The following is a 17,736-nucleotide window of genomic DNA, read 5'->3' as shown; positions in this document are numbered from 1 at the left end:
TGCTGACCATCGAGTTTTAGTTCGATTCGAATTCGGATTCTTTGTGGGGAGTGGAATTTGGAGTCTTTTCTATTCCTTCGACCCTCTTTTTTTCCTTATAAATATAGATCATATCATCCCTTTTTCAATCATCAACAATCATCTATTCTCTTCTCTTTAAAAGCTAGAAGCTTTTTTTTTTCTCTCTAGATTTTTTAAGCCTTGTCTTTTCAAATACAACATTCCTCCTTCACGAGTCTTAGACACACCTAGCCAAACTCGAAGTTTCCTTCGTCCTAGACGTGAAATGTTGATAATTTCTGAGGGTTTAATCCCAAATCCCTATTTCAATTATTTAAATTAATTGTTTGATTTAATATATCCTTGAAGTTACTAACGTGTGTATTGTTTTAATCAAAAGAGATACGAGGCAACAAAGTAAGTTGTTTTATTGCTATATTTCTACAGAAAGCATTTTAGATTATTTTAATTCCTAGTATCATGTTAGGATGTTATTTATTACTTTCTAGTATCATGTTTAGGTTGTTTCCTATTTCATCTATCATGTTAGTATCATGTTAGGAATAAAACTTTGATCTTTATTGTTTAGTGACATGCTAGGATTTGTTATTAATCATGTTACTATCATGCCTAGGATATTGCTAATATTATGTTTGATGAGAATATTATGATGATGATGATGATTTGTTGTATCAATTATTATTATTGTTGCTTGTTATATTATTATGTTATTGCTTGATCACACCCTCTCTTATAGGTCTAAAGGGAATTTGTACCTGTAATCACGCTTAATAAGATAATTAATAATCTTTTTTAGACTAATATGATTTTAATTCAAGTGATCGCCAATAATAGATTTGTTTGAGCATTAATATTCAACCAACATAGATTAAACAAGTTTAGGATTAATATATTGAATGTATGTTAGTCAGAAAGCGCACATGAATATGCGAAGAACTAAGTAGACGCCTATTTTTAGGGAAGGTTCAATCTCTTTTAGATTAGATTTGTACCTTCATCCCCGAATATTCAATCATGGTTCCAGACCACTATGGAGTTAGCGATATCATGGATCGTGAAGGGTTTAAAAGTTCCTAAAACTTGTTGGCGACTGTTTTACTCTAGTTTCCCTCCCTTTGGACGCGACCATACTTAACTGTATGATCACAGTGGGGCTCAAGTGGGGAATGCTTGAAATATCCGCTACAGTTTTTGGCGACACCACTAGGGAGGATTTCTATTTTAATTCCTAAAATTTATTTTGGCAATAATTTAGAATGAGTGGATGAGACTCGAAACGTTCTAAGTATTCTTGTGCGTAATTTTGATTGACATTATTGGCATAAGCATAAAAAGATCGGCATTGGATAGATGATGCGCGGGGAAATTAGGTCGTTGACTAACCTCCTCACGACCAAACAAAATTTATTATAATCCTAAACTAACCCCTAAACAAGTCTAGTGGTAAGTTTGGAGTCGAACCACAAGGAACGGTGTTGTTAGATTGTTCTCGATCTAGTGCTTAATCTACGCCGAATTCGGTTTATGGATATTGGACACTACAACTACACTAACACACATAAAAAGGCCAAGATATTATAAAGTCTACTAGGGGCAAAGATCCACTTTGAACAATTAACGAGTTAATGAGAATCCAATTGATAATAAATCATGCAAAGAAAGAATTAAAATGGGAATTAATTACACTCAAGAGCAATCTCTCAAATTCCTAGCCTAGATCCCTCATTGACTAGGTGCATAGAAGAAATTTACCCAAAATTCAATCAAATATATAAATTCTAATTCACAATCCCTTGTCAAACTAGAACTAATATGCAATCAAGTTTGCTATCATGGGAGATCAAACCAATCTAAAACAAACAACATGTCATCATCAATTCAATCAATTTAATCACACAATTATCATCAAATTTATCTCAAATAACTCAATTAACCATTACAAAGTTTCACTAAACACCTAGTAGAAGGAAATCTACTCAAACATGATTAACAAAGCAATTAAAGAAAGCATACAGAGAAAAGAGAGTAAGAATGCTCATTGATATAAGAGGGAGATCTTCAAATCATCAAATTCCTCCTTTGATTATCCAAAATCCATGAAAACCATTGTATTTCTTACTTTCTCTCTCCGAAATTTGAGAGTTTCTCTCTCTAAAAACCTAAAACTAACCTAAAAACTACAGAAAAAATGAATTCCCCCCTCTAAAATGAGCAAAAAATCTATTTATAGCCCTTACTAAATTGCCTAGGAAGCTCCGCAACAAGTCGAGCAGCGCGTAGAGGAGCGGGCGCTCCAATTTCGTGCACGGGCGCTCCTAGGTGCAGCAAAATATGGCCGAATCGTTCCAGAAAGTTTGGAGCGGGCGCTCCTCAAAGATGCGCGCCCGCTTCTCTCGGACTGGGCAAACCGCTCAGCTTCAAATGAGCATATCTCCCACGTTTTACATCGGAATTGGGCATATGACCTGTCGTTGGAAAGCTCTCAAGATAAGCTTTCATCTCAAATTAAAATCGCCCCAAAATGTTTTGTAGATCAAAAGATATAGGCATTTGAAGTATGATCTTTGCAAATCAAGTGCACGTTTCTTCATTACTTGTTCTTTTATGTTTTATATTTCTTCAATCTTGAGCAACGAAGTTATCCAAGTGTTCCTAAACATAATAGTAAGCCAATAAAGTTTAATATAATGTCATAGGCCACCAAAATATGCAAGAAAAGCTAAAATTGAGCAATAACGACATTTCACACACAAACATGAAAAATGTAGTAAAATGTTATTAAAACCAAGTAAAAAGATAAAAAAAAAAAAAAAAAAAAAACTATGAAAAACTAACTAGAAAACTCCTAAAAATAGCGAAATAAATGGCACTTATTAAAAGACCATCCGTAATGCGTCAAAAACATATGATTTTTACACATAGGAAATTTGGGAAATATGTTTCACAGCTAGAGTCGAAAAAACGCTGCAAAAACTGGAAAATTCTAAGAACATAGGGGGCTACTGAGGCATGTAAAAACTAGCACTGAGAAAATAGTGCCCGTCGGAGTGCGATGGCTCTGTTGTAGCGCGATAGGGAGATCGTCTCACGATGGTCCCTGTTGTCTCGCGCCAAGGTCTTCTAATACCAAGCCAAAAACCTGTGTTCTTGTTTCAACTAGTTTTAGTACTGTTTGCTCGGCTTTACTTCCTGATTGAGTTTTTCCCACTTTTCTAAACCCATATGTGTTCTACATAAGGCCATAATCCTTTGGGAATTCATGCTCCACCTACCCAATCGAACGCTCATTGCAACGAAGGGTACATCCGAGTTTGTGAATTCACCAAACCGTGGAAGCAAGTTTAACTTGCGGGGTCCCATCCATACGCGCCAACCCTTCCAAAGGTAAGGCTTCCGCGCTATGCATCCGGACTCATATCCATGGACTTTCTTTGACTAACCTTATCCTTGAACTTTAGAGAACTAGAGCCATGATTAGTTTGCAAACTCATTGCATCATATTGTGCTTACTTAACTCCTTGTGCATCTTTGCTTGTGCATATTAAACTAACCGTTGGGTTTGACTTGTAATTATGAATATGCTTAAACAAACTAATCGATGACTAAAGGATTTTGCTTAATTAATTGATTAATTAATTTGAACCAATAAATATGTCTAAAATCGAGTCATAGTTCCTTTGAGTTAACCCGGATTTTTATTCCTGTATACTGCACAAGCGCCAACTTGTTTTGGTCATAGCCGAATTTCTAGGAAGATACGAGTCATACAGCCTACGGATCTGTATTCCCAAGTTTTATCTTTCATTTGGAGTTGGTTTCGTCCAATTCGGAGTCACAGATCAAAAGTTATGAATTAAAAACTACAGCCTGTCCGATTTAGTGCACATACGTACCGTGAGGTCTTAACTTAATTTTTGTTTGAGTTTAGTCACATAGTTTAGTCACATGGTCGTGACACGAGTCTTGAACATATCACCTACACTCACTAGTCTAAGAACACACTTTTTATATACTTCTTTTCACACCATGACCATGTCTTAGGTTCATGCATGAGTCGCTCTTTCCGTCATTTGAGTTGGGTGTCCACTCTACTACTAATTTTTCCATATCTCTCCATTTACATCACCTTTTCATACATATCTCACACTTTCCTTCTTAAACACTTTCTACATTCACATTCCTTCATCTTACATGCTTCCTTCATACATCATTCATCTCACTACACTCTTTTCCCATCCATGCATGTTGAATCGAGTTTGAGTCATGTGATTGAGAAACAAAAAAAAAAGGAAATGATGAAACAAATGCACAAAGCAAGCTTCTCACCAATATTTCGTGCTTTCTTCTTCTTTTTTTCAAAACCTTCCCCAACAAGTCTAGCATAGGCACCCTTTGTCTTCCTTAGATTTATTCCCTAGATTTTATCCTTTTCCTTTAATAAAATGAGCATTTATTTCTTTGCATATGATCATCTATAGACACCTGATTGTGTCTCCCCAAAAACCGAACCTAGTGATGAGTACCTTTCGCGTTATTGATTATCAAACGAAGAGAAAGTGTGAAAAGTCTTGTGATGCGGTCGTTTTAATAAAAATACTTCTTTCTGTTTTTGAAAATATTTCTTTTATTACTCTATTTATGGAAAACGTCAATTCCAATATAGTTTGGTCCATTATGGCTCCAATAATGGTTTAGTTGGATGGGGCTTGAAAAGACCTTTCCAATGATATATTATAAGCCTAATTCCGATGAATAATGAGGAAGTTACGGCCAAAATACTAAATTGGGCCCAAACCGGATTTTACCTACGACCCAATGATCATGTGGAGGGTCCAAAGGTTTAATCCCATTCCTAAACTAGTTAGGATTAATTAGAAGCTTGTATAAGTTTCTAAAAAGATCTTAATTATACTTTATGAAAAGATAAGGTCAAAGAATTTGAAATTGAATAAAACTTCTCTTTTTAAGAATCCTTGTTTTGTACAAAAATGGAATATGTTCAGATATTATTTTCGTGCCTCATAATTTTTATCCAACTCTTATATGGTTGGATATATCATGAAATTATCTTTCCAATGATATATTATGATATTAATTCCGAGCTATAACGAAAAAGATATGAAAGAAATACAAAACATTATCCAAAACTGACACTCTTCCACTATTTCGGCCATATCTTTTATTCTACAAAAGATTTTAATGTGATTCTAATTGGGTTGGAATTTAGACTTCAAGTGCTTTCCAACGACATATTATATGACTTATTTAGTGATGCGTTTATACCCAACGCTGAGGGTTTTCTTTTGGTCAATGTTAAACTCAAACGGAGCTAACACAAACCTATGCTAGATTTTGATCAATCGGATCAAAACCAAGCTTGCTCAATCAAACGGATCGAACAAACAAACTTAATTCGTAAGTCTGCAATAATAAACTCAAGAAAACTATTATTTCAACTATGAATAAAAATTACAAACTAATAGCTTTTTATATACTAGAGTAACCGACATAAGATTCCTACTCCTAATAGGACAGCTAGACTAAACACTAATTATAAACCCAATATAACTAGGACCCTATAGCTTGTAGGCAACAAGCTGCCAATGTATTACTAAGAAACCAAATAGGAATTAACTTTCTATATTTCTTAAATAATTAATTAAAAGTAAGCTAAAACTACTACTCTAATTTAGTCTACCTTCTCGCCAATGTCGCCCATTGGAGTACTACCAAATTAAGATATGTTCCTACTCTAGCCCCAAAACGACCCTCCAAGTAGGCCATGATCCAATCCAACGATAATAGAATCCTACTTGGATGACATGTAAGAGATATAGCCTTATCAATCGCTTGACTAACTTGACCCTTTAAAACTCCCGCATCATTCTCCCCTTCTTCGAAAGAAATTGTCCTCCATTCCCCGACAATAATATTAACTTATTCCATACGTGTGTCCAACCCATCAAAACGCTCTAAATTCTTACCCACTGATGCAGTAAGTTTGTTTACATTATCTGAGGGATAATCAATTTCGTTTCCGAAATTACAAGGTTGTTCTTCGTCTCCAAGCATGTCTCTCGTTGGTTTCCCTCTTTCTCAATCAAGAGAGTCGATTACGTTAGACTACGCCGCAAAAATCCTCACCAAAAACCTTGGTTGTTGGCTCTTGATACCACTTGTTGCGTTTATACCCAAACACTGAGGGTTTTCTTTTGGTCCATTTAAACTCAAACGGAGCTAACACAAACCTATGCTAGATTTTGATCAATCGGATCAAAACCAAGATTGCTCAATCAAACGGATCGAACAAACAAACTTAAGTCGTAATTCTGCAATAATAAACTCAAGAAAACTATTATTTCAACTATGAATAAAAATTACAAACTAAAAGCTTTTTATAGACTAGAGTAACCGACATAAGATTCCTACTCCTAATAGGAAAAACTAGACTAATTTAAACACTAACTATAAACCCAATATAACTAGGATCCTATGGTTAGTAGGCAACAAGCTTCCAATGTATTTCTAAGAAACCAAATAGGAATTAACTTTCTATATTTCTTAAATAATTAATTAAAAGTAAGCTAAACCTACTACTCAAATTTAGTCTATCTTCTTGCCAATGTCGTCCCATTGGAGTACTACCAAATTAAGATCCGTTCATGCTCTAGCCCCAAAACGACCCTCCGAGTAGGCCACGATCAAATCCAATGATAATATAAGCCTACTTGGATGACATGTAAGAGATATAGCTAGGGCTATTCATAGGTCTAAGACCGGACCGACCCAGATAGGACCGAAGACCAAAAATTAGAATTTGAAGAACCAAAGACCGGACCGATTTAGCTAGGTCCGAACCCGGACCGGACCGCTTTGGACCGATTTAAGAATTTTTTTAAAAAGAATACTAAATTTTTAATAAAGTTATGAAAAACACGAAAAAAGTAAAGGAAAAACTATATTTTAACGTTATTTTAATGTCTTTTTCGTACAAAAAAAACTCATAAAGTTAAAGTTATCAAAGCTTATTAAGAATAATTTTAACCATTATTTAAGGTTTCATGCATATTTTTAATAAAAAAATCAGTCCGATCCAAAACTGGTTTTTATAGGGTATTGGACCGGAGCGAACCGAAGACCGGAAAAATGAATTTCAAGACCTGAAGACCGGACCGATTAATTAGGTCCGAACCGATTTATGAACACCCCTAGATATAGCCTTATCGACCGCTTGACTAACTAGACCCTCTAAAACTCCCATATCATTAAGACTTCTTGATCAAAAGATATGATAAAAACAAAATCTACAAAGAACTGTCCCAGCCTTGTCGCCAAACAACAGAGCATGTCGCCATGTGTGATCTTTTCTATCGTTTTGCAACAGACTCTGTCCCATGCGACAGCTCTGCGCCAGAACCAATTTTATTCCGATTCGAATTCTAACTCTTTTCTATCGTTTCCAAACTATTTTCTCTATAAATAGGGGTCGTATTTCCCCGTTTTTCAATCACCAATAATCATCTAATTCTATTCTTTCTCTCTCTAACAGTTGGAAGCTTATTCTTTCTCCCTCTTTCTAAACCTTCCCTTTTACAAAATTCCGCATTCATAAGTCATAGACACACCTAGCCAAGTTCGAAGTTGCCTTCGCCCTATACGTGAAAGATTGATAATTTCTGAGGGTTTGGTCCCAAATCTCTATTTCAATTATTTAATTTAATTGTTTGATTTATTATTTTCCTTGAAGTTAATAACGAGTGTATTTTGTTATTAGAAAGAGATACGAGACATCCAATTAAGTAATTTAATTACTTTGTTATTCTTTTGACATAGAATTCATGCTTTAATTGTTTTAATTACTAGTATCATGTTAGGATGTCTTTATGATTCTTAGTATCATGTTTAGGGCATTAACTAAGATTTCTAATAACAAGCATATTGCTATTATCATGTTTAGGATGCCTCCTATTTCTAATATCATGTTAGTATCATGTTAGGGCTAAAGTTTTGATCTTTAATGTTTAGGGACATGCTAGGATTTATTATTAATCTTGTTAGCGTCATGCCTAGGATCTTGCCAATATTATTATGCTTTATTGAGATTATGATGATGATTGTTGTTATGTTGCTTGATATTATTATTAGTTCTTGATCACGCCTTTTATATATGTTTAAAGGGAATTTGTATTTGTAATCACGCTTAATAAGATAATTAATAATCTTGTTTAGGCTAATATGATTATAATTCAAGTGATCGCCAATAATAGATTTGCTTGTGCATTAATATTCAACCAACATAGCTTCAACGGGTTTAGGATTAATATATTGAATGTATGTTAGTCAAAAAGCGCACATGAATATGAGAAGAATAAAATAGAGGCCTATTTTCAAGGCAGGTTCAATCTCTTTTAGGTTGGATTTGTACCTTCATCTTCGGATATCCAGTCATGGTTCAAGACCACTATGGAGTTAGCGATCTCATGGATTGTAAAGGTGTGTAACCTTCACCCTGTAAACGGTTTACAAATTTCTAAAACTTGTTGGCGACGCTTTTTGTAATACCCCGTATTTTTAAAAATGTTTTATAAATGAAATTTTATTTTATTTATAGTATTTATTTGTTATTTTCTGGAATTTAATTTCAAAAGTTTCAAATTATTAACCTGGGTCGAAAATTATTTGAACAAATTATTTTATGCACCTTTATTCTACAATTTATGTCCAATCAAACAAGCCTAACCCATTTATTTACTTAATTGACCCATTATTTTTATGAGGCCCAATCTTTCTATTTACCCTACAATTCTCTCCTATAAATACCCCATGAATCCCCAAAATTTTCCCACACAAAAAGGTTAGTCTTATTTTCTTTCTCCTTTATTTTATTAATTTGTGTAATTATAATTATTGATTTATGGGTTTTGATTTTATTGTTTGAAATTAATTTAATTAGTATCAAATTGTATTTTGATGATTAAACTTTATAATTTCAGATTTTATAAATGTCATACTTTTTAGATTTTAATTATTGAAAATCATGATTTTAGGGTTTTTATGAACAATTGATTTAGGGCTTTTATAGTAATGATGTTTTGAATTTTGGTGATTATAACTACTAATTACTTTAACTTAATTCCAGATTATTTTGAACACTTAAATTCGTGTTTTTATTTTTAGATTTCCGTTCGTTAATATTAATCCCGTTTTAATCCCGATCAGGTTCTGAACTCATCCGATTTTGACAAAAAAGTAGTGTTTTCCATGTGGAAACAACGTTTTAAGAAAGACTCAATACCTTTGGTAGAGAGAGTACCCCCCTCTAGTGGCCAAATTAAGCCTCTAAATATGATTTTCGGGCAGTTTTTGATTTTAACGAAGTTTTTTTTATACTTAAAATATTATCCTTGATTTTGATTAATAAAATTAATTATGTTTAAAGTTAACTAAGCATAAATATATGTTTTTATTGAAGTTTTAAGTGCTGGAAGTAGTTTCTAAGTACTACTTTTGATGTTTTATAAAGAGGGTTTAATCACCCATTAAAAAGGGAGATTATTAGGGGTTTTTAAAAAAAATTCAGATTTTTATTAAACTTTAAACTTGCTGTAATTTCATGTATAAGAGTGTATTTTAAACTTCAGATTTTTTTTATGAAGGAAATTTAAAGAACTATATATAAGCCTTTAATTTTAACTAATGGGAAGGTTTTAAGGTGTTGTTTGATTTGGATTTTGAAGGTTTTAAAAGTAAGTTAGTATTGCTGTAAATTTGATTGATTGGGTATTGATTGAGATGTTATTATTTGGTTTAGGAGAGGAGTTTAATGAAGGTGATTTCTAGTTAGTAAAATGGCATATCAATTCGTTTATTCAAGGTACGTACGAGTTACGAAACCTTGCTTTTAGGTGCATGTTTAAGGACGGATCGAGAACTTAGTATTATGTATAGGGATGACTGGGTTAAATTGTTTGGTTATACATTGTGAATTTTTGTATGACGTGCACTATTCTATATTGCAAGTATTGTTTGTGCTCTAATTATGCAAAGTGCGCTTAGAGGCAAAAGTATGTGATTGGTGTAATGATTAATTTATTACTCATTCATGATTATATAAATAGAATGAGTAAAGGAAGAATTTAAGACTTATAAGACGAGGTTAAGGTTTTGGGGTGCCTTATGCACTCAAGGTGTTTATACACCGAGGTAGTTAAAGGAATAAATAATAAATGTTGCTTGTCACTAATAAATCAAGAATTGAAATTGGAAAGTTGTTTTACTTGATTGAGTTGATATCGGATTGATTGTATTGTTTGCATATGAGTCATCACCAAGTCTAAACCTGTAAATCACGTAAAGTGCAAGATGGATGAGCAATAAAACTCTGGATTGGTGCCCATCTGGAGTAATGACAATCAGGGGTTGGGGTACACGGGGTATTAGCCGTGCACTTTTCTCAAGGCCGTCTGATCTACGAGTCTCCTATTTCAAATATTTTTTTCTAAAACTAGGAGTTAGGTGAGATCTCATACTAACTACGGTCACGGAGTCGCGCCCGTGGTCATTGGATGTTTATTGATGTTTCCGAAAGGAGGCATGGTGTTTTTTCTTTTATTGATGTTCCAAATGGAGCATGGGTTGGACAACCTTGTCTATTGCATAATCTAATGAATAAAAATAATGATTTACCTATTAATTAATGGAGTCTTAGTAATATAAATAGTTGAGTCATATGTCGAGTCTATAAACTAATGATGCGTGATGATTGATTATTAGTAGCATGTTAGGGATTTCTTTTACGTTTCGCAGCTTGTATGTACTCAGCTTTGCTGATTGCATGCTTTGTGTATCTTTCTCTGGTCATGGCCTTCGCCTTCCAATGACCCTGTTATGATTCAATCTTTACACTTGTAATATTGGGGAGCAAACTCATCACAAGTGTTTACATAGTTTGGACTTGCATCAAGGTGGTGGGATTTTGAGTGGAGAGTTTGTTATTATTCGTATTTTATTTCTTTTCATAAGTTTGAATTTATTTAAACTCAACTTTACTTTCATACTATTTTCACTAAGTTGGGTTTTGAATAAGGGCCTTAATGATTCCAAGTTGTAAGATTTAATTTGGTTTTGTTTATTGGTTTTGAAACTTATTTATAACTGAATTAGTTTTTCCGTTGCTAATTTCTGATATAGCCTTAACGTTTGAACACGTGGCGGTAGCACGCCAGTAATTCTCTTGAATATTATTCAGGATCCTCACAGGTTTAAAGAGAGAATTATTGGGGTGTTACACTTTTACTCTAGCTTCCTTCCCTTTGGATGCCACCATGATTAAGTGTATGATCACAGTGGGGCTCAAGTGTGGGATGGCTTGAAAAATTCCCTAAAGTTTTTTGGCGACTCCACTTGGGATGATTTCTATTTTAATTCCTAAAATTTATTTTGGAAATAATTTAGAATGAGTGGATAAGACTCGAAACTTCTCAGTCTTCATGTGCGTAATTTTGATTGACATTATTGACATATGCATAAAAAAGGTCCGCATTGGAAAGACCATCCGTAATGAGGTTTAAAGAGAGAATTATTGGGGTGTTACAACAGCTGCTACTTCTTTTAACCATTATGAGATTTTAGCTATTCATGAGGCTAGTCGTGAATGTGTATGGTTGAGATCGGTAATTCAACATATACGAGAAGATTGTGGTTTATCTTTTGGAAAAGAAGCACCAACCATTTTATATGAAGATAATACAACATGCATTGCGCAGCTCAAGGAATGATACATCAAAAGAGATCGGACAAAACATATCTGACCAAAGTTCTTTTTCACTCATAATCTTCAAAAGAATGGTGATATAAATGTTTTAAATATTCGTTCGAGTGAAAATGTGACAGATTTGTTTTCTATGACGCTTCCAACTGTGACAATTAAAAAGCTACGTCATCACATTAGATTGCGTTCTCTTAAAGTTCTCCAGTGATGTTGTTGTGAGGGGGAGCTTTGTGCGCTGCACTCTTTTTCCCTTAACCATGGTTTTTTCCCAATGATTTTTTCCTTGGTTAGGTTTTTAATGAGGCAGCATTACATGCGCATTAATAGGTATATATTGTATTGTTTTAGATAGTGAACATTCAAGGAGGAGTGTTGTAAAATAATGTCTGTTCATTATCAATTGGTAGTTACTTTTATGTATATATATTACTTCATTGTATGATAAATGATAAGACAATTTTATAATATTCTACATTATTATCTCTACATTCTTTCTCCCTTCCCTCTATTCTTTCATTCCTCAATGTACTTTTCACAATATCTTAATAATTATGAAAATATGAAATGTGACAAACACTTAGGGACACCCAAAATTACAAAAGTGACAAACAAAAGGGGACGGAGGGACTAAAACATTATAAAACAAAGATTTCAAGGGAGCACCAAATGGAAAACTAACAAAGATTTCAAGAGAGCACCAAATGAAAAACTAACAATAAAACATTTGAATGTGTTTAATTAATTAAAAATATAAACCCTAAAACATACCATAGGTTCATATTAAGCTACATAATAGCAGTACTAGAATACTTTTTTTTTTTGGTGTTTAGCAATACTAGAATACTAGCAATGCTACAAGGATTAATATTTTTCGCCCTACATTTAATTTCCTTTTGGTGCAACATTATCAAACAAAGAACAAAGAAGTAGAACCTAGCCCTACAAGAGCCAAAACTTGAAGTTGAGAACCAGGTGCAGGCACCACTGAAGGTGCATGCGGAGCTATACATGACATTGACGATCAATCGTAGTCCTTTACTGCAATGATCTTCATTACCACTGATGAAGAGATGAATCCTGGACGTTCGAGCTTAACCACGGTGTTACCATAAGTGTACATAGTAGTGGAGTTGGTTTAATTTTGTACAGTGGTAGTAGCCATATTTGTCCACTATTAGAACTGAATCATTATATAATATCAAATAATTTTTACAATAAAAATAAATTTCAGTATAATATGTCTAAATATCTTGCATTATTAAAAGGGATATATGATTGTATTTAACATTCAATTCGAAAAGTTTTTCCTAAACTTTTATCACACTATCTGGGTATCGCCTAGCCGGTCTTGCAGCCAGGCTACAAGAAAGCGACACTTGGTAGTCCAGTTTTTTACCAAGTGTAGCGCCACGTAGGCGACAAATAAGTTTTATTGTGACACATATGATGCTAAGTTATCGAATTTTGGATAAATTTTTTAAGATAAAAATGTTGTATATAGTTTTGTTATCGATATACTTCTAATATTTCATATGTACAAAATTAATCATAACTTTTAATAAAATCCTATAAGTTGGTTCTATTTTCATCATAAAATTCGTTTTAAAAGTTCTTTAAAATAAGATTCATTTATAATATATTTAAATTATTTAAAAATTAATGGAGAATTAGTAAAGATAATTATTGTTTGGTAAATTACTTTCAATAAAATAATTTAATCTCAATTAATTAATTTCAAGTCAATAATAACATTAAAAAAAAAAAGTTTCTGGCCTAGGGTTTGTCGTCCTTGTCTAAGGTTGGCGATTTCTTGGCGATTCCAAGTCTTCAATTCCCCAAATATTCTCTTCTTTCTTCTCTTAATTAATCAATCAACTCTGCTTATCTTCTTTCTCTACCAATCATTAATTTTATTGTGCCTATTTATGCTCTCATGGATGACATAATAAAAGAGTGGGAGAAATTGCAATTAACGGAGTATGAAAATGCGGTGGTGGGTGTAGTGGCTGAGGGTGCTGACGAGGATGCAAAAAAGGAACAAATTAGATTGGCTTTGGTCGGTAAACTATGCACTGCAAAAACATTCAATGCGGAAGCGATGAAAAGAACCCTATCGAACGTATGGGGTGTAACTGATAACATTGTGATTAGAACGATGGACACGAACCTCTTTATTTTCCAATTTCTGAATATAGAAGACAAACAAAGGGTAGTCGATGGTATGCCTTGGTTCTTTGATGGTAAACTTATGTTACTTGGGGAGTTAAAAGGGGAAGAACAACCATCTGAGGTTGAGTTTAGCCGCTCTCCTATGTGGGTTAGACACTTTGATGTACCTTTCAACAAACGAATACCAAGCAGGATGCGTGAGATTGGCGATGCCCTGGGAGGTTTCTTGGAGATGGATGAGTCGGACCCCTTTGAGTGGGGTGAATTTGTATGAATCAAAGTGCTTGTTGATGTGAATAAACCGTTGAGAAGAGGCTTGTTCTTAGCTGTTGGTGGGTCTCGTTCGAAGTGGATTGATATCAATTATGAGAGACTAGCAGATTTTTGCTTTTATTATGGCTTTCTTGATCATACCGATAAGATGTGTGCAAAAAAGGAGGGTGATGGTGACGAGAACAATGAACTAGTCTACCAGTATGGTCCGTGGATGAGAGCATCACCCATGAAAAATTCTCAAGTTGCGATTGGTACACGTGAGAAGGAGAAACAATTACTGTCTCGAATGAACTCTGGCAAGGGTAATCGTCCTATCTTGTACAAAGACCCAACAGCCATCAAAATCAGTCCTATTGGGGCAGCTAGAAAACTCCTATTTAGTACTCCATCTTCATCCCCTATGAAGTCGAATCCGAAAGTGAGGGAAGCTAGTCTGATGATAGTGAATGATGAACACACAAATAAGCTTGTCTTGAGGCCGAAGAGTATTGGAAGTAACATTAATTTGGGTGATAAGGGGGGTAGGGTGGGGGAGGATGGTGTTTTTTGGGATGGAGGCTGATGATGATTGTGGAGTTATTAGTGAAAGGGAGGGTGATCAGAGTGTTAATGGTAGCATTTTGGCTAGTGTGGGGGCTGTAGGGACCACAAGCAAAAATTGGAACAACAAAAATGTGAGTGGAAAGTGGAAAAGGAAAAGCAGGAAGGAGGGGGATGATATTTTCTTTACTGACAATGAGGAAACCGTGCAATATGACAATGGGTCTGTGAAGAGAATTCTTTCGAAGCCAGTAGACGAAAGAGAATATGTTGCTGATATGTCTTCTCTCAAAAAAAGGAAGGTTGTGACTAATGATGTCGGAGACGGTAGAGGGGTGTGGTGTGATCCAAACCCTCGAAGAGCAATGAAAATCTTGAGCTGGAACTGTCGAGGGTTGGCCAACCCTCGATCAGTTAAAGCTCTCCGAGATTGGTGCTGGAGGGAGCGGCCAAATATTGTCTTTCTCATGGAGACAATGATTGACGAGGTTAGTTTGTCTAGAATTAAAAATAGATGTGGTTTTGTTGATGGTATATGTGTTAGTAGTAGAGGTAATTCGAGTGGTATGGGTTTTTGGTGGAAGGATTTAAATGTTGTTGTTCGTACTTATTCTATTCATCATTTTATTGTGGATGTTTGTGATCATAATAATATTCCTAAATGGAGCGCGGTTGGGGTGTATGGGTGGCCGGAACAAGAAAACAAGCATTTAACATAGGCTATGTTGAGAAGAATAAAATCTAGTAGTGACTTACCGTGTGTGATGTTTGGTATTTTAATGAAATTGTAAGCCATGAAGAGGAAGAGGGGGGAGTTCCGCGGAGTGAGAATCTTATGGATGCTTTTCGGGGTGCTATTGATGATTGTGGGTTGAAAGATTTGGATTATATGGGAAGTATTTTTACATGGAAAAGGGGTACCTCACTTTCAACTTTCAAGAGAGAGCGTCTTGACCGCTTTCTTGCGGATGGGGAATGGTGTAACATGTTCCCTTCGTTTGTTGTCCGTCACTTCCCTATCTACCAATCGAATCATGCTCCAATCCTGTTGTTTACTAGTAATTACTATGAAAGAGGAGGTCGCAAGAAGGTTTTCAAGTTTGAAGCGGGGTGGCTTTCTAGTGAGGAATGTAGCAAGGTAGTGGATGAGGCATGGACTAGTAGTGTGGATAAGGATGCTGCTAGTAGGATTGCTTTGTGTGGAGAAATGTTATCTTCATGGGCTGCAAAAAAAATCGGTGATATCAAGAAAAAAATCAAGGCAACCGAAGAGGCTCTTAAAGAGGTACAAGACAGGCTACCCGATGCTACTATGTTCGAACAATGTGTGGTGTTATCGAGTAAATTAGACGAGCTTCACCGACTTGAAGAGTCTTATTGGCATGCTCGTGCTAGGGCGAATGAGATCAAAGATGGAGACAAAAATACGGCCTATTTTCATCATAAAGCAAGTGATAAGCGCCGTATTAATAGCATCATGGGTCTTTTTGATAGCAATGATGTGTGGAGACCGTCCAAAGTAGAGCTAGAGGATACAATAGCAAATTATTTTGAGGCTCTTTTTAGCACTTGTTCCCCAACCAACTTCAAACCTCCATTAGAGGAAATTGAGACTGTAGTGATTGAGGATATGAATGGGCGGCTTTGTGAAGATCCGACACCGAAGGAAATTAAAGCTATGCTTTTCCAAATGCATCCTAACAAAGCTCCGGGGCCCGATGGTATGCATGCTCTTTTTTATCAGAAATTTTGGCATATTGTTGGCTGTGGCATTGTTGATCTTGTGTTATGTTGGTGGAGAGGTGAGGTGACCCTTAATTCTATTAATAAAACATGTGTGGTGCTTATTCCGAAATGTGATGATCCTAAACGTGTGTCCGATTTTAGACCTATTAGTTGCTGCAATGTGGTCTATAAAATAATTTTGAAGGTGATGGCTAATAGGTTGAAGCCTTTTTTGGAAAAAATTATCTCTATTAATCAGAGTGCGTTTATCCCAAAAAGGTTGATAACGGACAATGCCTTGGTCGCGTATGAGATCTTTCATGCTATGAAGAGAGGGGGTGAAGGGAATGAGGGCTCCATTGCCCTGAAACTTGACATGAGTAAGGCATATGACAAAGTAGAGTGGGGCTTCTTGGAGAGAGTGATGTATAAGATGGATTTTTGTGATGGTTGGGTTCGAAGGATCCTGGATTGCTTGTCAAGTGTCTCTTTTTCCTTTAAAATAAATGGGGCAATCTCAGGTTCTGTAGTTCCTTCAAGGGGGTTGAGGCAGGGTGATCCCATATCTCCGTATCTATTCTTGATTATTGCTGATGCTTTCTCTACCCTCTTAACAAAAGTCACGTCTGAAAACTTGATTCATGGTGCTAAGATTTGCAGGGGTGCCCCTAGGGTATCACATCTATTTTTTGCCGACGATAGCTTACTTTTTGCTAGAGCTACTATTAGTGAATGCTCAGTTATAGCTGACAATATCAGCAAGTATGAGAGAGCATCCGGACAAAGTGTCAATCTGACAAAAACAGATGTTGTTTTTAGCAAAGGTGTTAGTGAAGATCGAAAGTGTGAGATCGTTGATATTTTGGGGGTACGAGAAGTAGAAAAACATGAAAAATATTTGGGGCTACCGACTATCATCGAAAAATCAAATAAAGCCATTTTTGCAAGCATAAGAGAGGATTTGGTGGAAAATCCAAGGTTGGAAGGAGAAACTCTTATCTAGGCCCGGGAAAGAGATTTTGATTAAGGCGGTTGCTCAAGCGATTCCGACTCATATGATGAGTATTTTTAGAATCCCGGATGGTCTAATTGATGAAATTCATGTTCTTTTAGCTCAGTTTTGGTGGGGTTCGACGGATACAACAAGGAAGATGCATTGGCATAGTTGGGACTCATTATGCAAACCAAAATCCATGGGGGGCATGGGTTTTAGAGATTTAGGAGTGTTTAATCAA

Source organism: Chenopodium quinoa, unplaced genomic scaffold (assembly GCF_001683475.1).
Source record: "Chenopodium quinoa cultivar QQ74 unplaced genomic scaffold, ASM168347v1, whole genome shotgun sequence".
NCBI lineage: Eukaryota > Viridiplantae > Streptophyta > Magnoliopsida > Caryophyllales > Amaranthaceae > Chenopodium > Chenopodium quinoa.
Note: the sequence above shows the minus strand (reverse complement) of the source record.